Source organism: Phascolarctos cinereus, unplaced genomic scaffold (genome assembly GCF_003287225.1).
Source record: "Phascolarctos cinereus isolate Bilbo 61053 unplaced genomic scaffold, phaCin_HiC Scaffold_2;HRSCAF=192, whole genome shotgun sequence".
NCBI classification, from domain to species: domain Eukaryota; kingdom Metazoa; phylum Chordata; class Mammalia; order Diprotodontia; family Phascolarctidae; genus Phascolarctos; species Phascolarctos cinereus.
In genome coordinates, this window is record NW_027555625.1 from 62,855,088 (window position 1) to 62,881,395 (window position 26,308).

At 42.1% G+C, this 26,308-nt stretch overlaps 2 long non-coding RNA genes across 6 annotated transcripts in view; one reads left to right on the top strand and one right to left on the bottom strand.

Annotated features, from left to right (window-relative positions):
• Window positions 1-26,308, top strand: part of LOC144455779 (uncharacterized) — a 140,568-nt gene that overhangs the window by 56,278 nt on the left and 57,982 nt on the right. Inside the window, exon 5 of one of the 5 annotated variants that reach the window (XR_013484536.1) lies at window positions 6,913-9,736. The exons of 1 other annotated variant lie outside the window; for it this stretch is intronic. This is a non-coding gene — a long non-coding RNA (uncharacterized LOC144455779). Of the gene's footprint in view, window positions 1-3,490; window positions 5,249-6,912; window positions 9,738-26,308 lie in introns of those variants that run through there. 3 more of the 5 variants (XR_013484532.1, XR_013484534.1, XR_013484533.1) reach the window with 3 other exon arrangements.
• On the bottom strand, window positions 105-3,454 carry LOC110210447 (uncharacterized). Its single transcript, XR_013484537.1, has 3 exons — window positions 3,367-3,454; window positions 1,973-2,065; window positions 105-194 (listed from the first exon to the last, which is right to left on the bottom strand). It is a non-coding gene; the product is annotated as an uncharacterized LOC110210447 (long non-coding RNA).

Sequence of the window (26,308 nt, forward strand, 5' to 3'; positions counted from 1 at the left end):
CAGATCTGGCCCTCAACACAGGGAACTTCTATGTAAGTAGGAAACCTTTAAGTGTCTAGGAACAGGCACTACCCCACAGCAAAACCATCTGGAAACCAACGGGCAGCTTTCTCACCCGTGATGGGCAAAGTTTGCCCAGTAGCTCATTATTCTGTGGCTCAGGAATTTTTCCTCTTCTGTTAACTCACCCAAATCTAGGAACAGAAAAACAAAGATCTTGGTTAAGGCCAAAATGCTGACCCAAAGGCCTCCTTTCCTCCAGCCCCCAGACCCAACCACCCAGTCAGTCCTGCTCTGGCCATTGAACTGATCTTCCTCCAGCAGTTTCCATCATGTCACTCCCCTCCCAGAGGACCTCCCAGGGCTTCTGTTGGCCTCATCTGTCTGACACCATAACTGAGTCTCTCCCCAAAAAACAAAGTGATTCAGCTGGACTGGAAATCAGGAAGTCTTGAGTTCTAATTCAATGTCAGATGCTAACTACATGAGTGACCCTGGGCAAGTCACTTAACTTCTGCCTGCCTTTGTTTTTTGCTTGAAAAATGTTGATAATAATAAGACATGTGCCCCAGGATTGTTGGGAGTATAAAAAAAGGAGAGATCATATATATACAGTGATTCACAAAACTTGACAAAATGTTAAATAAACACTAGATATCATTATTATATTTTATTTATACTATTATTTACTTGTAATAATATATAATATATTAATGAAGTATTATATATAAAAATTACATGCTGAATTATATAATGGTATATTTTATTATATGTCATTATAACAATGGCAAGATTATTATAAATGTTATTTTTAATAATAACAATTGTTATTCTAAGCTACAACAGCATAGCACAAACTCTGGTAGCTGGAAAGTCTTTGCATGTGGCCCCTGCCCCAGACATTGCTTGTCATTCAAGGCCCCTCCACGGGGCAGCGCAGACAGGCTCAGCAGCTGTAGCTAGGTCATAATATAATGAATTCATTAGCCATGGCAAGTCATGAAACAGATAAATGGATACACTGGCCTTCCAGTTCTGCCAGAACAAGAGCAAGAAGGTGAAAATCGGGAGAGAAGACTTCCAAAAACACTGATTTGCCACTATTTACAAACATTAATTCTGAAGACTGCTAAATGTGAGACTTTTGTCCAACAATCAAGAAATGGAAGCACTGTTAGAGAGAGTGAATCAAGAACAACTGGAGAAAAGGGAGGAAGGAAGGAAGGGAGAGAGAGATGGAGCAAAGAAGGGGAGAAGGGAGGGAGGGAAGGCTTCCAGAACATTGGGCAGATCCTCTGTGCAAGATTTATGGGAGCACAAGGACAAGAATCACACAGGATGAGATGGTGTGACAGGGCAGGGTCTACCCAGAGGAGAGAATGAGGGTATTGGTGAGGTCAGTGATCTACTAACATAGGGAAATGTCTTTTTGGTGTTCACGCCTCATCTTCCCCTCTGGGTAGTAAACTCCAGGAAGTCAGAGACTACCCAAAGTTGAAAAGAGGGCTTTGCATGTTGCATGTGCTTAGTCATAAACTGAATTGAACTGAATAGCTGATTCAACCTCCTGATTTAGTTCACATGAATAAGCAGATGGAGCCTGGGGACTTCCAAGGCTGATTTCTTAATCTTCAGTAACTCAGTCAACCAGGTAACTACTGATTGCCTCCTCTATCCTTGGCACTGTACCAAGGGTTGGAGATATAAATGCAAAGAATAATAAATGAAAACACAAACTCTTCTCAGCCAGCTCAGCCCCTATTCAGTGCCTCCTAAGGGATTTGGGGTTAGACCTGCTAACTCTATGATATTGGAGCAGTCTATTTCTCTCTCTGAACTTCGGTTTCCTCTTTTGTAAAACAGCCATGATCACAATCCCTCCCTTCCCTCCATTCCCACCCCCCTTCCCAGCTTCCCACTCCCTCCCATCTCCATTGCTTATAAGGGGCTCCAAAGATAAAACGCAGCTTACCACCATGGTCTGCCTTCACAAAATCTGGCTTGAGGCCCTTAAATACACTTGGTCAGTGTTGAAATTCATAAAAGTAGACTGGAAAACTGGGACCTAGGCAAACATAAGAAATGCCCACGGTTATTGACACATTAAACACAGGGCAGGGCCACATGCCAGGGGCCCCTGGTATGATTCCCTCTTTAGGGTGGGGGGGCAGTGGTAGGTGGCCATTAATAGGCAAGCTCCTAGAGGGAAGCCCCTTAACAAATACTATGCCGTGAGGCAGGACAAGTGCTGGGGTCTGGTGTAACAGGATCTGGGTTGGAATCCTGGCCCTGCTGCTTACCAACTATATGACCTTGGGGGTATCCTTTTATTACTCTGAGGGTGATTTTTCAACTGTAGAGATAATAATCCCTGGAGTGTCTACCTTATGGGAAGAGGAGGGGGAGGTAATAAGCATTTGTTGTTCAGTTACCTGTCAGTTATATTTGATTCTATGTGATCTCATTTGGGGTTTTCTTGGCAAAGATGCTGTAGAGGAAATTGAGGCAAAGAGGGTGAAATGACTTGTTCAAGGGCACACAGCTAGTAAGTGTCTGAGGCCAGATTTGAACTCAAGAAGAGGAGTCTTCCTGACTCCAGGGCCAGAACTCCATCCACTGTGCCACCTAGCTGCCCTATGAATATGCATTTATAGAGCACTTTGTGCAAAGTGCTTTACAAATATTACCTCATTGGAGCCTTGTACCAACCCTGTGATGGAAGTGCTATTATCATTTCCATTTTATAGTTGAGGAAACTGAGGCAAACAGAGGTTCAATGACTTGCTAAGGACACACAGCTAAATGTCTGGATTTGGATTTGAACTCAGGTCTTCCTGACTCCAGGTCTGATGTTCTATCCATTGGGATGAGGTTGTTGTAAGGATCCAGGAGAATAATGGATGTAAAGTGTTTTATAACAATAAAACACTCCAGTAGGAGTTCTGGATTTTTTTTAAATTTGAGCACTGTGATAACTTGATTTCAATAATTGGTTTTGTATCTATGTATTCTATTTTATACACTTGAAAACATTACTCTGGAAGGAATCTATAACTTTCCTGGCCAGAGGGGTCCATGATGCATACCCACAAACATGCTGGGAACATCTGCTTATAGAAATATGGGTGGTTACTATTAATTATTGTTATTTATAGAGAATGGTCACTGAGTTCACACCGGCTACACTTAGGTGGGTATGTGAGAAGAAAGAAGGTGAACAAGGGCTTTTAACCACTCTGGAGGCTCTGATAGCAAAGCCAGAAGCAGGAGCCTCCTTCTGCATGAGGGCGTGGGTGACATACACACACTGCCACAGAGTCGAGCCATTCTTACGCTGATTCTAGAAAGGGTCAATGCCGCACTCACCATATTGATATTTGGCCAGTTTGAGGGCAGGAATAACAAAGATTAAATCCCCCATCATTTCCTGCAATTGATCCTGATCTTCTGCCAGGTCCTCAGTATCTCTTAAATATTCTTCTATTATCAGATGCCCAAGCTCAGGAGGAAGATCCTATAGGAGACCCAGGAAGAGACAGAGAAACAGAAAAATGAAGACAGCTGGCAGTGGGTGGTTTGGGCATGTTTGTTGGTGGATTGTAAGCAATAAGCAAGGGAGCTAGGTGACACAGTAGATAAAGTATGTCCCTAGAGTTGGAAAGACCTGCATTCCAATCTGACCTCTGACATGTATTAGCTATGTGACCCTGGGCAAGTCATTGAATCTTGCTTGCCTCAGATCTCTGTCTGTAAAATGAGCTGGAGAAGGAAATGGCAAACCACTCTCGTATCTTTGCCAAGAAAACCCCCAAAAGGCCACGAAGAGTCAGACACGACTAATCAACTGAACAACCACAAGCAATAAGCCCAACTTATTCCATTGACTATTTCAATGGCCTCCTGATTGGTCCCTGTGCCTTGGATCTCTCCTCATTCCAGTCTATCCTCCACTCATCTTCCATAGGGATTTTCCAAGCACAGATCTGACCACTGTACTCCCCTCCCCCAACTAAGTAAATTCTACTGGATGCCAATGACTTCTAGGATTAAATATGAACTCTTCTGTTTGATATATAGAGTTTTTAATAACCTGGTCCCATCCAGTCTATAATGAATACATCACACACACACACACACACAGACACACACACACACTACATTACATAAAATACATAATATATAATATAATGTATACAATATATATTATGTGTATATGAAATATAATAATGCATACACAATTACCCTCCTCACACTCTATGGTCCAGGTATGGCAACCTTCTTGCTCCTCACCCTTCCCATTCCATCTCTCACCTCCATGCCTTTGCATTGGCAAGACTCAGCTCAAACAGCACCTTCTATGGAACATTTTTCTGGCTTCCTGCCTCCTCCAGCTTGTAGTGCCTTAGCCCTCCCCCAAGATTTGTTCTCTGAATGTTTTCCATCTATCTCTGGATGTGCAGGTTGTTTCTCTTGTAGAATGCAGGTTCCTTGAGGGCAGGGAGTATTTCACTTTGTCCCTGTACCTAGCCCAGTACCTGCTATGTAGTAGGTGCTTATAAAAAAAAAAGCTTGATTAACTGTTATCTCACCGAAAATGCGCTTAGCACTAATGATTGGATTCTTTCTTTATCTATTTTTTCCTTAAATACAGGAATGTCCATTTCCTGTGTAGAGAAAAATGGTGCACTGTGAATGGTCTTTAGAACATTTTGAAATTTATGCATTTTTTAAACAAAACTAATCCAAAGAAGTTATTTTACCCTTTAAGGAGGAACTATGCCATAGATTTGTTTAGGAATTGCTGAATAATGCCCAATACGCGCTGAACAATTCTCAGGATATTTTGTAAAATGGCTAGCAAAATGGTGGGTAATAACCAGTACATATTAAACAGTGGTCATGGATTTTCCATAATGACTAGTGGCTTTAGACTGATTCTTACTATAGTACGTTGTGCTAGAAATAAGGGAGATAAAATCATATTTTTCTGACTAATGTAAATAGGCTGACTTTACATGCATGTGCTTAAGGAGGCAGCTGACAAACGGTTGTTAATATCATGTCATTTAAAGTTAATATGGCCCCAATGGCCTTTAGATATGATGACCTGAAGTCCATAGGAAAGAGACCTAGTCTCCCACGAGGAGGCCCAGGTTCTAGTCCCAGTAGTGTGACTAGAGTTATAGCATGTCCTTTGTGGGAGCCTCAGGTCTCTATTTTACAAACTGGGGATAAACATCTTTATGGTCCCTACCTCACAGTCCCTATGAGAGAAGTCTTTTGTAAATTATAAAGTACTATGTAATATAAACTAGTATTATTCACTTTTAAAATAAAGAGACTTGAGGCGTCTAGGTGATAGATAGTGCACAGGACTTAGAGTCAGGAAGACCTAAGTTCAAATCAGGCCTCAGACACTTAGGAGGTGTGACCCTGGGCAAGTCACTTAACTCCAATTGCCTACAAAAATTTTTAAAATTAAAAAAGAAAACAAAATGAAGAGGCTTGTAGAGTATATTTTAAATAAAGGGAATCTAGATCTAGCTTGGGCTTCTTTCCCCAAACTTCTGAGCATATTCATACATGAAATAAGTCATCCATAGAGAAAATAACCAAAGGCTGAATCATTTCTGATTCTTCCAGAGAAACCTGTTCCAGGTAACTTGTCTGATTTTAGAAAAGGCAGATTTACAGGTGACACAAAGTCAAGAAGGCCAGCTAACATATTGGAATATGGAGTCAGGATCCAACAAAAGGCCTTGACAGGCTAGAATATTGGACTGACCACAGTCACTAGGATCAAAGTCAATGGGGACAAAGTCTTACAATCTCAAGATAAGGGAGGCCTGTTTAGGTGGCAAATTATTTGAAAAAGATCTAGGGATTGTGGTGAACTACAGCCCATAAGGAGGCAACAGGGTAAAGCAATGGGATGCTGAGCAGCGTTAAGAGAGACATGGGGAGGTGAGAGGCCCTTTGTGCTCTGCCTCTGGGGAGGCTACAGTTACCCCTTTTGCATCATGACTTTACTCATTGTGATTTCAATATATTGCGGGTAGGCATAAGAAATTAAATGGAAATTTGTTTGGGAGTTTTGTGGAACCTGTAGGTGACAAATGAGGGCCAGCAGATGATATAGAAAACGTTTAGAAACTCATAAATTTGTAAAAAATATTATGATAATGTCAACATATTTTATATTTTAATACTATAATAGTTTAATCTATTTCTTGGATATGAAAAGCAGGCCAAAAGATTTTAAATGAATATTCCGGATGGTGGGGGTGCTGCACCCCCAATCCCAGTGATATGGGAGGGATAATTGTCTATTTGGAATCTGTTGTTCAGTTCTGAGCACCATATTTGGGTCCAAATATAGAGAAGCTGAGAAGGGGCTCATGGTCTTGTCATAGGGATGGGTTGAAGGAATATGTTTTGCTGGCCAAAGAAAAAACATAGGGCAGGAGCAGACATGATAGTTACCTTTAGCTATTTGGTGATTGGTCACCTGGAAGAGGCAATTAATTGGTATCATTTACCCTAAGGGCAGACCTGGGAACAACAGGTAGAAGTCAAAAAAGAAGTAAATTTCCACTTGATGTCATGGTGTCCTGTCCAAGTGTGACAGCTGCCTAAAAGTGGAAAGGCCCTCTCAGGAGGGAGAAGGTTTTCCTTCCTTGGAGGTCTTCAAACAGAGGGTGGATGGCCATTTGTCCAGCAAGTTATAGAAGGAATTCTCCTTCAACTCTGGCTTAGACTCCATGGCTACCAAGCTCCTGACCTATTCAGAAAGTCTATGATTCTTTAGAGAAGCATAAACTGTTGAGATCAGAAAGAAGCTGGCATAGAATAGAACATGCTAGGATCTTACCACAGGAATAACCTAGCCATATTCATGGTTGTTGACACCAGTGATGGAAGGGACGTGGTGAAACTCTCCGCAGCCAGGATGTTTGGGGAAGAACTGTCCATCAACTACACCTGGGATTATCTTGAAATGCTGAACAACAAGCAGAAAAAAAGAAAAGGCAAGTCTGTCTCCATAATCTGCCTTCTGTTTATTACTTTCTCATCATTCTCATTGATACCGTACTATTTTAGACACTTTTTATCACTTAACTGGACTCTTATTTTTTCTTTTTTGGAGGCAATGAAGGTTAAGTGACTTACCAAGGGTCACACAGCTAGTAAATTACTAAGGCCAGATTCGAAGTCAAGTCCTCCTGACTCCAGGGCCAGTGCTCTATCCATTATATCACCTAGCTGTCCCCACTTATCTGGACTCTTGCAACAGTCTCCAAACTGGCCTTCATGTCTCCCCCTCTAATTTATCTCTCTCTCTCTCTCTCTCTCTCTCTCTCTCTCTCTCTCTCTCTCTCTCTCTCTCACTCCTTCACTATCTCAGATCTGCTCATGACACTCCACTGTCATTAAAATGTACCACCAATGTCATTAAAACAAGTTGCCATGACCTTCCCATTACCCAAAGAAAACCTCTTACAGTTTAGTCTAGAATTCAGAGCCCTCTCTTCTACCTTTCTAGCCTTATCTCATACTATGTGGACTCTGACTTGTGCCAAATAGGTTATGTTTTACCAATAATGGATTCCCAGCTCTCTACAGTAAGTCAACCACCTTTTCCTACCTTTCTGCCTTGCTCACTTCACTCCACATGGCTAGAATGACCCTTCCCCCATTGCTATCCACTGAAATTCTTCACTTCCTTCAAGAGCCTATATAACTCCCACATCTTCCACAAAACCTTCTCTGATAGCAGCCAGAAGGACCCTTTCCTTCCTCAGAGTACCCACTGCATATGCTTGTGACACTCATGGTGGACTTAGGTTCTGTTACCTGTGTATGGCGTAAAGCCCTCTGCCCTAAGAAAGGGAATTCCATCTTGGACCCATTCCTTTACTCAAACTTTGTGTCCCCCCAGGCCAGACAGAGACACTGCTCCAGAAATGCTTCTGGAATATATGGCAGGAGAGACCTGGCCTCAAAGTCAGTAGATCTGGATTCTATTCCTGGGTCAGCCCCTAACACACTCTGTAACTTTAGGAAAATGACATCTCTCTGGTTTCAATTTCCTCCCCTCCAAAATGTTGCATTGGACTACATTATTGTCATTGTCTTTTCCCATAAAACTTCCTAAAAGAACTGGGCACTGGAATTGGGCTTTAATGAATGGGGAAGAATTCAGCAGACAAAAGGGGGCTATGAGGGCAGCAGGTGGGGGAGGAAGGAAGACTGGATTGAAAACAGGGAGACACCTGGGCTTGAATCCCAGCTCTAATGTTCATTGACTGTGTGGTGGTGAAGTGGAGAAGTCACTGCCTGTAGGCTCCATACAGGTTTCTTGTTGTTCAGTTGTGTCTGACGCTTCATGAACCCGTGGGCCATAGCGCACCAGTATAATCCATGGGGTTTTCTCAGTAATTCACCATTCTCTTCTCCGGTAGATTAAGGCAAATAGAGGTTAAGAGACTTGCCCAGTGGGTGTCTCCTGCTAGCTATGAAATCTGGTCTTCCTGATTCTAGAACCGGTTCTCTATTCACTGACACCTCCTCAGAGGTTTACTCATCTATAAAATGGGAATAATGTTTCTTGCACTCCCTACCTCATGGATTGTTATGAGAAAGGCACTTTATAAACCAGTATGATAATAAGAAGGGAGGGCTGTATAGACACAAGACACACTTGAACAAAGGCACACAGGTAAGAGAGTATAGGGAACATTTAGAAGACTGAGGACAGATGACTTTGGCTGGAGCATATAGTGCATGCAGGGAGGTAATATAAGATAAGGCAGGAAAGCCACGGAGGCACCAAACTGTTCAGTAACTGAATACCAGACTTGGGTTTCACTGAAAGTCAGGAATCCTTTCTTCTCCCATCTCCTTGGCATCTGCTGTGGCCAAAATGAAACTCGACCTCCCAGGTGCTTTGGCAAAGGATATTCATAAGACTGTAGATTTAGAGCTGGAAGGTGCTTTAGAAGATCATCTGGTCCAGTGCCCTCAGTTTTCAAATGGGGAAACCGTCATCAAATCAGCTTGAAAAACATAATAGTTTTCAGATGGAAGGAAGAAGATTCAACATGGCATAATGGAGAGAGTAATTAGATGTAGGGGCAGCTAAATGGAATAGTGGACAGAGTGCTGGGCCTGTAGTCAGAAAGACTCATCTTCCTTAGTTCAAATCTGGCATCAGACACTTGCTAGTTGCGAGATACTGAGCAAGACATTTAACCCTATTTATCTCAGTTCCTTAATGAGCCAGAGAATGAAATGGTAAAGCACTCCAGTATCTTTGCCAAGAAATCTCCAAATGAAGTCATAAAGATTCATACACAAATGAATGAAAAATTAGATGCAATTAGATCTGGTATAACACTTACTCTGACTCTAACACTTATAGCTAAGTGAGTACAGGCAAAGAATTCCATTCTTTGAGGAAGCACCATAATGTGATGAAGAAAGATCTTGGGTGTTAAAGGCCTGGGGTCATGTATCCATCTTGATATTTGCAAGCTGTATGACATTTGTCAAGGAGACTTAACTTTTCTGGGACTTAGTTTCTCCTTTGTAAAATATCCAATCAATACATCAATCCCCAAACTGTTCTAGGCTCTGGGAATACAAATATAAAAACAAACAGCTCCCTCACCTCTCTGTGATTCTATTCAATGGTTCTAATTCCCAAGTCTGTAATTTGGGAATGACATCATATTTGTACCACCAATGGTACTTGGCTTTTGCAAAGTTATTGAAATGAGATTATATATATGTGTATATATATGCATATATATATATATATATACACATACATAACCTATTTTTATGAAAAGAATATTTAGATGAGAGCTCTCGATCCCAGAGGATAGAGAGAGCCTTCCCAGAACTGTGATTCTTTCTTCCAAAAATCCATAGGGTATTAGATCTGGAAGGTGACAGAGAACAGAATATTGGAGCTAGAGGGGGACCACCACCACCAACATCATCATCATCATCACCATCATCACCATCATAACACTCATTTAGTGCTCACTATGTTACTGATACTGTACTAATAAGCACTTTACAATTATTGTCTCAATTGGTCCTTACACCAACCCTGGGATGGATGTGGTATTATCCCCATTTTATGGATAAGGAAACTGAGGCAAACAGGTTAAATGACAGCTAGTGTCTGAGGCTAGATTTGAACTCAGGTCCACTTTCCCAGCACTCTAACCATTGCACCACCTAACTGCATCACCATTTCTTAGCTTATAGAATGTTAGAGCATAGAACTTTACAGCTGGAAAAAATATCTTGTACAGTCAAATATTATCAGTGGAGGTTATTTTGGAACAAATAATTTTGGAACCCAGCATATTAGAATCAGATTAGAATGGATCTTTCCAGCTTTAAAGCTATGATTCTATAAACAGAGAATATTTGAAGAGAAAACGTTATGAGACTAGACAGTGAAAAAGCTTAGAACCTTAGAACCTGCAATGTTTAGAACACAAAATTTTGGAAGAATTCTTACACATACTATGTCCAGAGTAGAAGGGATGGAACTTTAGCCTCCAAAATAGAAGTAGACAGCACAGAATGTTTGGAGGTACAAGAGGTCCTAGAAAGCAGAACATGAGACCTAGAAGAGACCTTTGGACATAGAATATTGGAGGTGGAAATATCCTTGAAGATCATCTAGTTACTAGGGGGAAAGTGCGACTAAGAGAGTGACTCTCCCAAGATCTTCCCCTCAATCCCACCTCATGAAGGCTGGGTGTCCAGCCCTGCCCTAAGCTGTTTTGGCAGCTCTTTTTGGTACTGGAACCCTTGCTTCTCAGCTTCCATACCTTGGTAATGGCCAGGATCTCTTCAAATTTGCACTGAACCAAGGGGCAGAACTGTGTGTATCACAATCAGACAGATTGGCAAAGACCTGCAAAGAGGCACCAACAAACAGTTAATATTCTCACGGAGGAACCCCCGGCCTGTATCACAATAGAGGAATCCTTTCATACCCATCAGTGAGCTAGAAAACAATCATTTCTATAGGTGATGATGTAGTAATGGTGAAAAGGCAACCAAGCAGGAATCTGTCTGACCTCCAAAGGGGTTGAGTCCCCCAATCTCAAGCCTTCTCTGTACAGGGCTCAATGCCAGCCAATGGGGATGGAGATGGGCAGGGGAAGGTTATAAGGACATAGTCCCTGCTCCCAAAGAGCTTACCATCTCCTCAGGGAGAAAAGACATAAATATCCATAAAGGACACACAATGGGGTCTGGTATGTTGAAAGAGCATGATATTGGCTCACAGACCTCAATTCTGGTCCCAGCTCAGTCACCAACTCATTGTGAAACTTTAAACAAGTCACAAAATGACTGAACTAGAGAGGTAGAAGGGATTGTACAGATCATTCCATCTAACCTGTACTTGGGCCCCTTTGAGGAACAATTCCTATTGTTCTGGGGGTGTCAGAAATCAGAATTTGGAGCTAGACGGGACTTTACAAACCATCTAGTTGAATTTACTTTTACAGAGGAGGAAACTGAGGCTCCAAGAAGGAAATGTGTTACCTAAAACCACAGGCATAGGAAGAAGCAGAGCCAGGAACAGAATCCTTCCTCTCTGCCTCAGTTTCCTACTCTGTAAAATGAGGGGGCTGGACTAGATGGTCTCCATGGTAACTTTCAGGTTGAACAGTCAATGGAATTCCAGTGCACCTTCTTATAGCCCAGGAGAGCTAGAAGGCCAATGGGACACTGGGCCATGGGGTTGGGAGGCCAATGAGCCTAAGGAAGGATAAGAGGGATTGTAAAGAACAGAGTACAAGCAAGTTACATTCATAACCATTTCTGAGCTGGAAGAAAACAAGCCAGGGAGGATGGCCACACCACTCTCCATGATTGCTCTGTGGAACAAGCCTTTGGACATGGGAGACAGAACCTGGGGAGCAAACGACAAGAGAGAGAAGGAGGAAGTTGTCATGTGGAAGACCAGACACTCCTGGCTTAGCAGAGACAGAGGAGACTGGGAGTCTGAAGGCCAGGACTCTTACTCATCCTGTGATACCCTATACTAACCGGATAGGACAGTCTGAAACACTGGCCTCTTTATGGGACCTTTGGTACAACCAGGCCTATAAGACAGTTAGACAGGAAAGTGGGCTAAGTAGCCTTGGCCATCGTCCAAGACCTTCTGGGTGGTTCAATAACAAAGTATGATAAGATGCTTGTGTTCTGTAACCCAGCAATGCTTTTCCTATGTGATGCCTCATTACAAGATAACATTATTTATTGATTATTCTTTTTTTTGTTAATTATGAGAAAGCCCAGGATTGTGGTTAGGATCAAATTACTTCAAATCCAACAGTTTTTCCCACTATGTCACAGGAATTTCCCACTTTCACATCAGCTATTATTTTTTTTTAGCATTATCCTTACACTGAAGTCTTCCTCCCATGACTTATCACATCCAGGAGGCTATGTCAGTAATGTGCAAACTCCTGGGGGAGGAGGGCTGCCAAGGCAGAAGATCTTTGCCTCTAAGCCCCCTGATGGATTTTGTGTCTGTCGTAGGAGGGCCAGCCATGCTAAGCTCTCAGAGGCTTATCAGCAAACACTGGAGAGAGCAGATCTGCAGCCACAGCTGGTCACAAAGGCCACCTGGGAAGACACAGAGGGGCTGTGAGCAGCATTGGGAAGAGGCGAACCTCAGTGGTGAAATCTGGGATCCATTGTGCCTTGAATTATTTCATTTAATTTGCTCTTGCTCAAACTAGTTAGCAAGCCTTTTAAAAGGGATAACTCAGGGAGTAAAAGCAGTGACTTGCTTGAGCTCTCCCCCAAATCCCTCCAAATACCTGTAAAAATGGCTCTAAACAAAAAAAGGGATAACTCATCTTCTCTCTCCAGTAAAGTCAGAGGAAGAAGGGCCTAGGTAATTACTTGGGACTAGGGCAGGGGAGTGTGGTGGGACATCCAAATGAAAGGCAAGCGCAGGTGCCAGCTTTAGAGAAAGAAGTCATCAGCTCCAGTGGTTCTGAGAGGGGGAAGAGAAGAGAAGAGGAAGACAAACTCAGGTCTGTGAGACTAGTTTTGGCTACAAGAGGCCCCGTTCAGGCCAAGGTCATGCCTCTACCACTTACCTGTGAGGAGACACTCGTTCCTCCTGCAGATTCGCCAAAAATGGTCACAAGGCCAGGATCTCCTCCAAAGTGGGCAATGTTCTTCTGGACCCACCTCAGGGCAGCCACCTGATCCAGGTAACCCCAGTCACCAGGTGCATGCTCATCCCCAGTGCTGAAAGCCAGATATTAGAGAAGGTTGGAGACTTCTGAAGAAGAACACCAGGTTCACAGGATTATGACATTTAAAGACGATTTCCTCTAGCTGGATGATAAGCTGGATAGACTGTTGGACCTAGACCTGGCAAGACCAGTGTTTGTCTACTAGCTGGGTGACCATAGGCTAATCACATAGACCTCTGACTCAGTTACCTCATCAGTAAAATGGGGATAATAATGGCATGTGTCTCTCAGAGTTGTTGCAAGGATAAAATGAGACACAATTTATAAAGTGCTTTATAAACTTTAAAGGACTATACAAATGCTAGTTGTTGCTGTTCTGATTTTACACATGTAAATTGCTGAGACAGATCTTGAATTCCCCTACTCGAAGGACTCCTAGTGCATGCTTCTTTCCATGACTCACTGTACCTCCATTATGCTGCTTCCTTCCTTTCCAGCTTACTCCCTGATCTCTTCCACCTCCCCACCAGCTGCCTTGCCCCCACTCTCCATCTCCCCTCCTTTTTTGCACTCTCTGTTTTCTCTTCCTCTATTAGAATGTCAAGTCAAGAGACATCTACTGAGCACCTACTATGTGCCAGGCACTATACCGAGCTCTGGGCAAACAGAGAAAGGTAAACATAGTCCCTTCCCTCAAGAAGTTTCCAGTTTAATGAGGGAGACAGCATGCAAACAGCTGTGTCTAAAACAAGATCTATACAGGAGAGGCTGGGGATGATTCCAGAGGGAAGGCCCTGGCAGTAAGGGAGGCAGGGAGAGGCTTCTTGCAGAAGTTGGGATTAGCACCAAGTCCTGAAGGACACCAGAAGGAAAAGCAGTGAAAATGAACAGATTCAATGGAATATCTTATTCAAGGATGAGGAAGGAGGTAGCGAATGTGAAAGAGTATGAGAAAAGTAGAGAGGTAGGATGAGGCCAGGCTCCTCTCCATGAACTCTGTCATCCAGCAACATCACTCTCCTAGGGGCAGCTAGGGGGCACAGTGGATAGAGTACTAGCCTTGCAGTCAGGAGGACCTGAGTTCAAATCCTGCCTCAGATACATAACACTTACCAGGAATTGGAGACAGCTCTCATTCCACCTTCTTCAACAGATCTAGCCTTTCCTCCTCCCCCTCACCCAAACACCCTCGCTTCTAGGATCTTCCAGAGCAAGGACCCCAGTTTGAGACTTTATAGAAAATTGGTCCTGGGGAAGCTAGGAGAAGCATGAGCTTTATTGCCATGTGGTGAACCAAGCAGGCAAAAATGAAAGCAACACACACACACACACACACACACAAACAAACATTATATAGCAACCTGCATTGACAGAGATTCATGGCATTCATATGCAGGAGAATTGTACAGTGGCAATATCTTGGTGGGAGTACACACTCAGAGTGGGGACTGAGCAGGTCAGTCTTATCCCTTAAAGAGAGGTTTGGTTGGAACAATCAGCACATGTGAGAGCAATCTTAAAGTTATGGAAGTTCCCCAGGATCCTTTATTGATGCAGTACTCAGGGACTCCAAGAGTGGGTGCCAGTAGAAAGCATGCAGTCTGCTGGGAGTCCATTCACGAGCTGAGGTTAAGTCACAGGATCAGAATAAGTCAAGGCTTGTGAAAGTACTGGCTGTCTGCTGTTGCTTAAATGTTCTTTGGTCCATAGGATAACTTAGCTTGTGGCTGCAGCTTGGAGTCCTATCACTTATAACAACAACATGACACAATGTATTTCAAAAATCACAATTGTCACAACTTCGCTCTGAGATTACTTCTCCTTTACGTTGCATATATTTTGTATCTATATGGCTATTTATATGTAGTCTCCCATTAGAATTAAACTCCCTGAAGGTAGGAATTGACTTTCTTTTGTATCCAAAGCGCTTAAGATAGTCATTGGCATATAATAAGTGCTTAAAAAATGCTGGTTAACTGACTGATTGACTGAGTAATGTGGTGATGGTCTGACCTGTGCTGTGGGAAGATCACTGACAGCTGAGTGGAGGATGAACTGGAGCAGGGAGAGAAGAGGCAAGGAGGCCAACCAAGCAGGTATTATTAGTCCAAGTGTAAGGTGGTAAGAGCTCACACTAGAGGGGTGGTAGTGTCAGAAGAGAGAAGTGAGTGTATATGAGAGATGTAACAAGGGTAGAGTCAATAAGACTTGGCAACATATTGGATAGAGGGGAAAAGTGAGTGAGTAGTGAACAATGACATGTAGATCACAAGCCTGTGACTGAGAGGATACTAGTCCCTTTAACAAATAATGAGGAAGTTATAAAGAGGGGTGGGCTTAGTGGGAAAGGGAAAGAGTTCAGTTTTGGAAATATTGAGTTTATAGTGGGACATGCATTTTGAGATAGTTGTAGATGGGATACTGTAGGTCTCTGGTCTGGAGACTGGAAGTCAGACTGGAGAGGTTGAAGAGAGTAAGAAAAAAGAATCAAGCTGTCTAGCCATAAAATGGAGGAGATGTATGAGATGATAGCTAGCGGGAATGGATGAGTGGATGGCTGGCTGGCTGGCTGGATAGATAGATCCAGTAAAGTTTTTTGAGAGTAGAGGAGAGACAAGGACAAGTTTGTAGGTAGTAGGGAAGCAGCCAGTGGAGGGTGGAGGGGGAATGGGGGAGAGAGAGGGGAGAGAAGAGAGGGAGAGAGAGAGAGAGAGAGAAGAGAGAGAGAGAGAGAGAGAGAGAGAGAGAGAGCAAGATAAAGAATCTTGAAAGTGGGAATGATAGAAAGGGCAATCTTCTGGAGAAGACTGGATGGAATGGAATAATTTGTGTGTGTAGAAAGATTAACCTAAGTAAAAAAAAAAGGTCCATCTGTTCACATAAGATAGGTAAAGGAGAAGATAGTAACAGAAGGTGTCTGATCAATGTGAGATAACGAGGAGGCGATATGAGGGAGCTCAGTGGGTGGCTCATTTCCCCCCCAGCAAAATAGAAAGCAAGACTCTAGTTGAGATGGTGAAGAGAGGATGAGCCATGAGAACTTTGAGGAGGCATGAACGGGTTTAGAAAAGCCACTCTGGTGAATGAGACAGTGAACTGATTATTTAGGTTCAAAAATGTTGCCTCAGCAGAGTGAGGACTCAGTTAAGATTATGTAACATTAATCTGCATGGATGCAGGCAACATGGTTTCATGATTTTCTCTAGCTTCATTCAGCAGTATGCAAAGAAGAGCAAAAGGAATGGTTGATGGGAGTAATCCAAGACTGAGGTTTGGCAGGGAAAGATTTGTCTTAGGATAATGGTTCAGTGTAGAATTGAAGTGGTTCACTAAGGAGTTAAGATGGAGAATTGGAGAGAATATGACCAGGCAGGGGGGATTGCTTGGGAAAGAACTGAGGGGTGGGGAGATTGAAGGTCAAGGTGAGTATGAAGAACAGGGTTAGGGCTTAGCAGGCAGAGGATCTAGTGGAATGATAAGAGAGTATAACTAGATAGAGGAATTTCAGAGTTAATGAACATAGAAGTGGAATACTCATGAGTCAGGGTAAAATCAAGAGTGGTACCATCTCTGCATCTAGCTGAGGTGGGGTGGAAGAGTAGGTTATGAGAAAGGAATACACTGAGGAACTGGGGAGTTAGAATGTTGAAAGGAATATCAAAATGAATGTTGAAGTCCCTCAGTATGAAGGTGGGGCTTGGGAAAGGATGAAAGACTGGAAAGAAGGCACTGAACTCATTGAGAAAGGAAGGAGTGTGTCCCAGAGGATGGTAAACAGCTACTAGAATCTTGATTAGGTGATAAATATGGACTGAATGAACCTCGAAGGAGGAGAAGTTGCTTAATGATGGTGGTAGAGAGAGAGTCTTGAAGTGGTCGTGGGAAACAAAGAGTATTTCCGCTTCCCAGTGATGGAGGCATTAGTGAAAATGGAAATAGGGCTGGAAATGGTCACCAGAAAAGCTGTGTCATCAGAAAAAGTCAGGGTTTGGTAGGTACAAATAGCTAGAAGGGGTGAGAAAGGAAAGGGTTAAAGATGAAAACAAGCTTGTTACTTATGAAGCAGACATTCTAGAGTGCACAGTGAAAAGGTTAGGTAGCTTTAGAGTAAGACACTACAGAAAATAGGTACTTGGAAAGCTAATGTAACCATGGGCCTTATTACTATGTAGTACAGCAACCTGGGGTTAGGTTAACACAGTAGGACTATCTTGCTTTCTTGTTTTGTAACTGCAGCACTTAGCACAGTACCTGGTGCTTACCTTGTGAACAATGTTAAAGTAGCTCTACATGTGAGTGAATTCACTTATCAAGATACTGTATATCAAGAGCTGACAGGATATGCATCAGAACATCTCAGGTAAGAGCCCACTTGACTTGACTCAGAGGCAGTTCAGATCCTCTTTGGAATCTTCCTGGGACAATCAGCTCCCTATGGATCATAGGTTTTAGGGCTGAAAGGGATTTTAGACTGCCTAGTGAAACACCCCCATTTGACAGATGAGGAAACTGAGGACCAGAGAAGTTAAGTGAATTTCAAAAGGTCATACAGCTGGTAAGTGGCCGAGCTGGGCTTTGATCTCAGGAACTTCCCCTCTAAATGCTATGTTCTCTTCACCACACTCTGTGGTTTGGTTGCTACTACACCCATCTCCCTTCCCACCCTCCACACAAAATACAAACTGTTAGGGCACTAACAATGAAGAATACTGTAAGATCCCATTCTTTCTAGTATAACTGGTCTGAAGCCAGTCTTGCTGAGCTTTGCCTGAGCGAGCTCAGTTTCTCTTGTAAAAATGGTCGCTGCTCCATGGAATGAGGCAACCTGACACCCACCCCAGCTCATTCCTTCCTTCCAGGTGCCCCTTAGTCTCCTGGAAGCAATGGAAATTCATTCATTATTTCCCTTTGCAGGGCCAGCATGGGTGGCATTTCCTCTAGTCTTCGAATCCTCCAAGCCCTGGAGTATTCCAAACTCCAAACTCCTTTTATGAAAACAACATCGGTAATCCTATATTTAGGCACTTGCTCTGGCTTTGTGGTATATTCATTCACTCAATACATTTACTGAGTACCTACTATGTGTAATGGGTATTTTGAATAAGACTAGGTCCCTGTTCTCAAAGTACTTTCAGTGAACGAAAGGTCAAGGATAGAATATGGATCAAAAACCATAATACAGACTGTTGTATTCTATATTGGGCCAGCTAGGTGGCATAGTGGATAGGGTGATGGGCCTTCAGTCAGGAAGACTCATCTTTCTGTGTTCAAATCTGGCCTCAGTTTTGAGTCATATGACCCTGGGTAAGTCACTTAACCCTGGTTGCCTCACTTTCCTCAACTGTAAAACGAGCTGGAGAAGGAAGTGGCAAACCACTGCAGCATCTTTGCCAAGAAAACTACAAATGGGGTGATGAAGAATCTGACACAACCGAAAAACGACAGAAAAACATTGTCTGTACTAAGTGTCATAATGTGTATGATAATTGCCATAAGGAAGATCCAAAATAACATTGAGATAGCTCAGAGGTGAGAGAAACCACACCTCTGTTTGTGTCCCCAGCACTGAGGAGAAGGGCTCCAGGCTTGTAGAAATGGTTGTTGAGTTGAATGTTGGTTTGTTGAGGTTCAGAGAAGGCTTCATGGGGAGATGACATGTGAGCAGTTTTAGTCACTATCATTTATTTTCAGAAAGGAAGCCTAGTGTGGATGATGGAGGGCTAGCCTTGGTGTGAGTAGGGCTGGGTTCAAGTCCTGCCCTGGACCCATATGAGATATGTGACCACAAAGAAGTTACTTAGCATCTCAGTACACCAGACAAGCCAAGACTCTAAATTACGAAACAGGTGCCTGTCCTCGTGAATAGAGAGAGTTTCCGCATAGTAGAGTTCCATACAGAAATAAGATGATAGCCCTGGACAGGATCAAGAAGTGTATGGTAAGATCACACTCTATCAATGCTTTGCTGTGTTCCTTTAGCAATAATAACCTGTAGCAGAAATTGATATCATTCCAGGTCATGGAACGAACTGCATGAAGTTATTTCAGTCATTTCCAGTAATGTCCAACTCTCCATGACCCATGATAACTTGGGGTTATCCTGGAAGAGATACTGAAGTAGTTTGCCATTTCCTTCTTCAGCTCATTTTCCAGATAAGGAAACTAAGGCAAACAGGGTAAAGTTATTTGTTCAGGGTCACACAGCTAGTAAGTGTCTGAGGCCAGATTTGAACTCAGCAAAATGAGTCTTCCTGACTCCAGGCCTGGTACTCTATCCACTGTGTCACCTAGATGCCTTGAAGGTATAAGGAGGCAGATTTTAGCCTCACAGAAGCAAACATTTGCTAAAAATGTGAGTTGTTACTCAGAAGTAGAGTGGATTGCCTTGAGAACTAGTGAGCTTCCTCACCAGAAGAACTTCAGGGAAGGGTAGATGACTTGCCCAGAGATATAGAGAGGATGACTGTTCCCACGCTGGTGGGATGAGGTGACCTCCAAGGTCCCATGCAGTTGTCATGCCTTAGGATTCTCATTCCCCACTAGGAAAGGTACAGAGCTCTGGCTTACCAGCAATCCGGCCCCTCCTTTGCATGGTCGGGAACATAGATATGGAGGTACAGTCTTCAGAAATGGCAGTTATAGGGATGTTTACTTTCATGGTCCTTGCCATTTTTTCTAGAGTAGTGACATCCTGCAAACACTTGGAAAACACAAAAGGTGAATGATCTGAATAGAATCACATGGGGATGATGATGATGATGATGATGGTGATGATGATGATGATGATGATGATGATGATGATGATGATAACAATAATAACAATAACATGAATGTGAATGAATGAAGTGGGTGAATGTCCTGGAATGTGATTGCACTGAAAGAGAGGATGAATGTGAGGAACTCAGAAAACCTGCCACAGGTCGATGAAAGTCGAGCTAGACCAAGATAGACTGTGACTAAAGGCATTTTAACAAGAGCATCACTGCTGGCTGTGTCAGTTTGATTTTCTTTGTTACAGAGGAACTTTAGGTTGGAGGGGTGGGAGAGAGGCTGGGGTATGGAAGTGGCAGTAAGTGTGGTCTCCAAAGCAAAAAGCTTAAAACTGCTTAAAAACAAAATCAGAGGTCAGATTCAATGACCTCCAGCTTTCTGAGCCTATCAGTCTGTGAGTTCTGGCTTTGTTATTTACTAACTTTGTGACCTTGGGTGAGTCACTTAATCTAGGTTGTTGTTCAGTCCTGTCTGACCTGTTGTGACTTCTTATGGGGTTTTCTTGGTGAAGATACTGGAGCAGTTTGCCATTTCCTTCTCCAGCTCATTCTACAGATGAGAAAACTGAGGCAAAGAGGGTGAAGTGACTTGCCCAAGGTCACATGGCTCATAAGTATCTGAAGTGAGATTTGAACTCAGGTCTTTCTAACTCCAGGCCCAGTATTCTATTCTCTGAGCCACTCAAGCTGCCTCTTATCTCTGTTAGCCTTTGTTTTCCTATCTGTAGCAATATGTGTACTAAGTGCCTCAGTATTTTTCTGAAGTCTGTTATTTTCTAAAATCCAAATAAACATGAACTGTTATCATTAAGCAATTACCTGAGCCCAGGGAACATTCATGCCTTCAAGAAATACTTAACAAATGTATAATGTGTGCAGAGCACAGAGAGACAAAATGTGAGTAAGACATGATGGTGCCCTGGGCTTATCTGATAAGAAAAGGAGACAGGAAGGCACTTACATAGGTGGAAAAGTAGTTGCATCTCTCACATTGCTCCAGGAATCTGGTGGTTGTGGAGGAGAAAACCTCAGGGCCCCTACAGGGGATTTGGGGAAGGGGATTCCCGGGAAAACATTGACATCTTTGTCAATCCTCTTGATACTGATTTGAGTCCCTTGAATCTGTCCAGACTCAGTGGTCCTGATGAGGTCATCTGCATGATGCCCTGTGAACAAAAGGGACAAAATCCTCAGGGACAGAGGTCTGAAATGATGTCCAAATGCCCCTTCTAAATCCCCCACCATGACCATATTTTCCTTATATGGGAGTGCAAGCCTCCTATTTCTGCCATGATTCTTTTCACATTTCCCTTAAAGATCTCCAGTTATGGAGAACTTACTCCAGAGAAGAACCATTTGCACTTTGAGACAGCTCTGCCACTGACTCAGGAGCTGTCCAGCTTTGGGGAACTTGAGGCTCAAGATCAAAACCACTTCTTCCCAATAATCCCACCCCCAGCCCAGCTTAGGGAAGCACAGAGCTAAAATGAGTATGATCCAACTGAGCAAAGACTTCAGGAGCACCTATTATGGGCAATGCCCTCAGCTCTGAATTGAGGATCAAATGGCAGGAATTTCCATTCTCCTAGAGAACAATGACCTGTGCACCAACAAATAGGAATAGAAGGAGAGGCATAAAGGAGAGTTCCTGGCAAAGAGCTAGGAAAAGATATAAGGGTTAGGAAAAGCTCTGCTAGAAGTGACAGTGCCCAAATTGGGTCTTTAATGAAGAGTCGTCAACAGAACTAGACAGGGGAAGTGCTTTCTTGGCATGGGAAAGACAGTAGACAAAGAAGGGAGACAGGAGACTGAAGAGGATGAAAGGCAGATGAAAAGTAGTTACATCGGGCAACAGCACAAGCGAGAAAGACTCATGTTCCTGAGTTCCAATCCAGCCTGGGCAAGTCATTTAACCTATTTGCCATAAGTTTCCTCATCTGTAAAATGAGGTGGAGAAGGAAATGGCAAACCAATTCCAGTATATTTGCTAAGAAAACCCTAAATGGGGTCACCAAGAGTGGGATATAATTGAAAAAGAACTGAACAACACAACAAATATGAATAGAATAGGTCAGAAGGCTGGATGCACTGAGTACTGTATTTGGACTCAGAGAATAGGGGTTCAATTGTAGCTCTCCCTTTTACTGCCTGTGTGAACTTGTTTCAATTTTATTCCCTTCCTTAAGCCTGTTTCTCCTCTTTGATGAAATGGGAAAAGGGCATTGAATTCAATGGTCCTTAAGATTTCTCCCAGCTCTCCACCCTAGAGTCCAAGAGCTAGAGATTGCTGAAGTGTCAGGGCACATGGCCACTCTCTGCCTGGATGAGAAGGACAAGAGTCAGGTGTGCCTCTGAAAGATTAGCACTCCACCTTTATCAAAGCAGATCAAAGTATAACCCTATACAAAATGCCTGCGAGTGACTTTAACATACATCAGCTGGGCTTCATTTTCTCCTCTATAATCATAGTGGTTTGGGAGCATGAAAATAAAGAAATAACCCAAAGCCTCCAGCTTCTGGGATAAGAACTTATTGTTTGACAAAAACTTCTAGGAAAACTGGAAACCAGTATGACAGAAACTAGGCATAGACCAACATCTCACCCCATATACCAAGATAAAGTCAAAATGGATACTGATGTAGACACAAAGGGTGATACCATAAGCAAATTGGGAGGGCAAGGGACAGTTGACCTGTCAGATCTATGGAGAAGGCAAGAATTTCTGACCAAACAAGAGACAGAGAACATTATGAAATACAAAAATGGATCACTTGGATTATGTTAAATTAAAAAAGGTTTTCACCAACAAAACAAACATAACCAAGATTAGAAGGAAAGCAGATAGATAAGAAACCATTTTTGTAGCAAGTGTTTCTAATAAAGCTCTCATTTCTCAAAGACTCATAGACCCGAGTCAAATTTATCAGAATACTAGTCATTCCCCAACTCATAAATGAAAAGGTAGGAACAGGGCAGTTTCTAGATTAAGAAATTAAAGCTATCTATAGCCATACTAAAATGCTGTAAATCACCATTGATTAGACAAATGCAAATTAAAACAATTCTGAGGTACCCCCTCAGATTGGCTAATATGACAGAAAGGGAAAATGATAAATATTGGAGAAGATGTGAGGAAATTGGGACACTAATGTACTCTTGGTGGATTTGTGAACTTATTCAACTACTTTGGAGAAAAATTCAGAACTGTGCCCAAAGGGCTATAAAAATGGGCATACCCTGTTTGCAACAAACACACATTTTAATGGATTCCAAAGGTCCCATGAAATGGGATTCCTTGTGGCCTTTAGGCATACAATAAAACCAACTCTACCACATCTTTTATTTACCTCTCCAAGAAGAACCTGTGAGCCACTCTTGGTTTTCTGATTCGATTTATAGCAAGAATTTCAAGATTGATATGATTCCACTATTCATTTGTCACTGGTCAAGGATCTCATATTTGGATTGTTAAAATTTATAAATGTAGGTGGACAAAATCTCTGAAGCAAGTTTCTCTTATTTCCAAGATCCATAGGAAAGTAATCACATTATTTTCTAAGTACCATTCTCCAATAGATAAATGGCAAAGGATATGAACAGAAAACTTTCAAAGGAAAAAAGCCAAGTTATCAAAAATCACATAAAAATGTTCAAAACACTAATCCTTAAAGAAATGCAAATTTAAGCAAATTTGAGTTTCCACTGTATACCTAATATCAAACTGGCAAAAGAAGAAAAGGACAAATGCTAGAGGATCTATAAGAAAACATGTATACTAGTGCATGGTTACTAGAGCTGTGATGTGGTCCAGCCGTTCTAGGAAGTATTAGGAACCATGTCCAGAAAGTTACCAAACTGTGCATACCCTATGAGCTAGCAATATAACCACTAGATCTATGCCCAAAGAGATCAAAGAGAGAGGAAAAGGACCTATAGGCACAAAAACACTTACAGTAGCTTTTCATGGTAGCCAAGAACTGTCCTTTTTCTGGGTAATAACTAAAGAAATTGTGATATATGAACATAACAGAATATTACTGTCCCAATAAGAAATAATGAAATGGACAATTTCAGTGGAAACCAGGAAAGCCTTTATGAATGAGTGGAGAGCAAAGTAGGCAGAATCAAAACAATTTATACAATGGCAACAACATTCTAAGGAAAAACAACTTGGAAAGACTTTAGAACTCTTATCTAACTAATCCTGATGAAACATGAATCCAAAAGAATGAATACAAAATATTCCACTTACCTCTTGAAAGAGAGAGAGGTGATGAAGTTAAAATGCAGAAAAAAACCTTACATTTTCAGACACAGTTAATGTAAGAATTTGTTTTTTTTTCAGACTTTATAGATATGTATTAAAAGATATGTTTTGTTTTGTTTTTAATTTGCTTAATGGAGGAGTGGTGGGTAAGAGGGGCATATCAATGAAAAGATATTTGTTACCTGAATAATTTTTAAGATGTTTAATACAGTTTATAGATTTTCTAAAAATGATATATTACTATACTAATATATAGTGTACATCATAAAATATACACATAATAGAAGTTCTAAAAGAATGAGATAAAGTAAACAGTATTTTAAAAGAATTTGTATTTTATATAACAATAATACAAAAAGCCTTTTTGCTCTCATTGTTAATGCCAGTATTAGTAAATATATTTTTGCAAGGAAAAAATATGAATGTTGAAAACTATCTTTATATGTAGTTGGAAAAATTAAAATACTATTCACGAAAAAAAGAAGAAAGAGAAATAAAGAAATAAGCTGTGCCACATTTTCTCATGTAAACTCAGCGCTTTTGTTTCCAGTCTGAAAAAAGATCCTCCCCTAAGCCTTATTCTTACCTACCTCTTTGAAAATCACTCAGCTTTCCCTCTCTCCCTACTCCACCAGCAGCTGATAGAAGAGTTTTTGTAAGTAACACTTGGAGAATACATCAATTTCTTAGCTGCAAACTGAGTTTAGCCTCCTGAAATCAAACTAACAATAATCCTTCACCCCCCGCCCCCAGACCACCCACCCAATCAGTCAGTGAAGGCAACAAGAGAAAAAAAATGCTCAAGTCCTGTATCTCTCATGAGAAAATCGAAGTACTCCTCCCATGTCCCCCCGAAATCATCTCCTCTCTGGATCAGCCTGGAAGAGCTGCTCACCTGGGCCTTGAATCAGGATGCCCAGAATGCCCAAAGTCAGGACCTTGGGCAGCAGGGAAGTCTTCCACATCTTTTCCTCTGCACAGCCTTCTGGTAAATGCCTAATCAGATGCCTGGCCTGGCCTTTAATACAAAATAGAACCGGATCAAAGGGCACTTCAGGGAAATTGGGGCTAAGTGTTTCTTAAAGGACTTTCTCCTCAGACTTTGTCTTAGGCATATTTGAGAACAAATTAGATGAAATGTATAAAGGAAAAAGAAGACATATGAAAATTTATCTATACAGCAGGGATATGCTGGTAAATGTGTAATAACAACCTCTCTGGGAAAAAAAAGAAACAAACAAATATATCCATGACACACTCCTAATTTAATCTCTATTAGTAACGTTTTTCCAACACTTAAGTCTAGACAATCAACAGAAGGAAAAACGAAGCCCTGAATGGTAGCATTTTCTGATTTCAGAGGGGCAAATATGACAATGGGTTCACAAGAGCCAGTTGGAGCTGCCCCCACCACTTCACCTGAAGTGTCAAATGTCAAAATTTGAATTACATAACAGTAACCACTCTCCCAATTTCTGGTGACTTCTATGACCTTTCACCTCCTGAAGCTCTTCAGTTCTTTGGGGTTTTTTTCCATATCCCATTTGGGGTCTCATTAACAAAGAAACTGGAGTGGTTTGGTATTTCTTTCTCCAGCTCATTTTGCAAATGAGGAAACAGGATTAAGTGACTTGCCCAAGGTCCCACAGCTAGGAAGTGTTTCAGGCAGGATTTGAACACACAGTGCTAAGCTCTAGTAATACGAATACCAGAAGAAAGACAACCCAAGAACAGTGGGAGCTAACTTTCTGATGGAGGCATACAACAGATAAAAGATGGCGGGGGTGGAGGAAGAGAAAAGGAGGAAGGTACCATTAAGAAAGTAGTGGGAGAGTAAGGAATGTGGTACTGAGAGGAATGAAGACATGGTTGGCTAGAGCCTGCTACTTAAAATGGAGGTTTGAAGGGCTCCCATAAGGCAGAAGCTATCACCTCACCAGGCCGCCCATCCTATGTTGAACAGTTCTAATCCTTAGCACATCTTTCCTGGCATCAAGCCTAATTTTGCCCCTTTGTAACT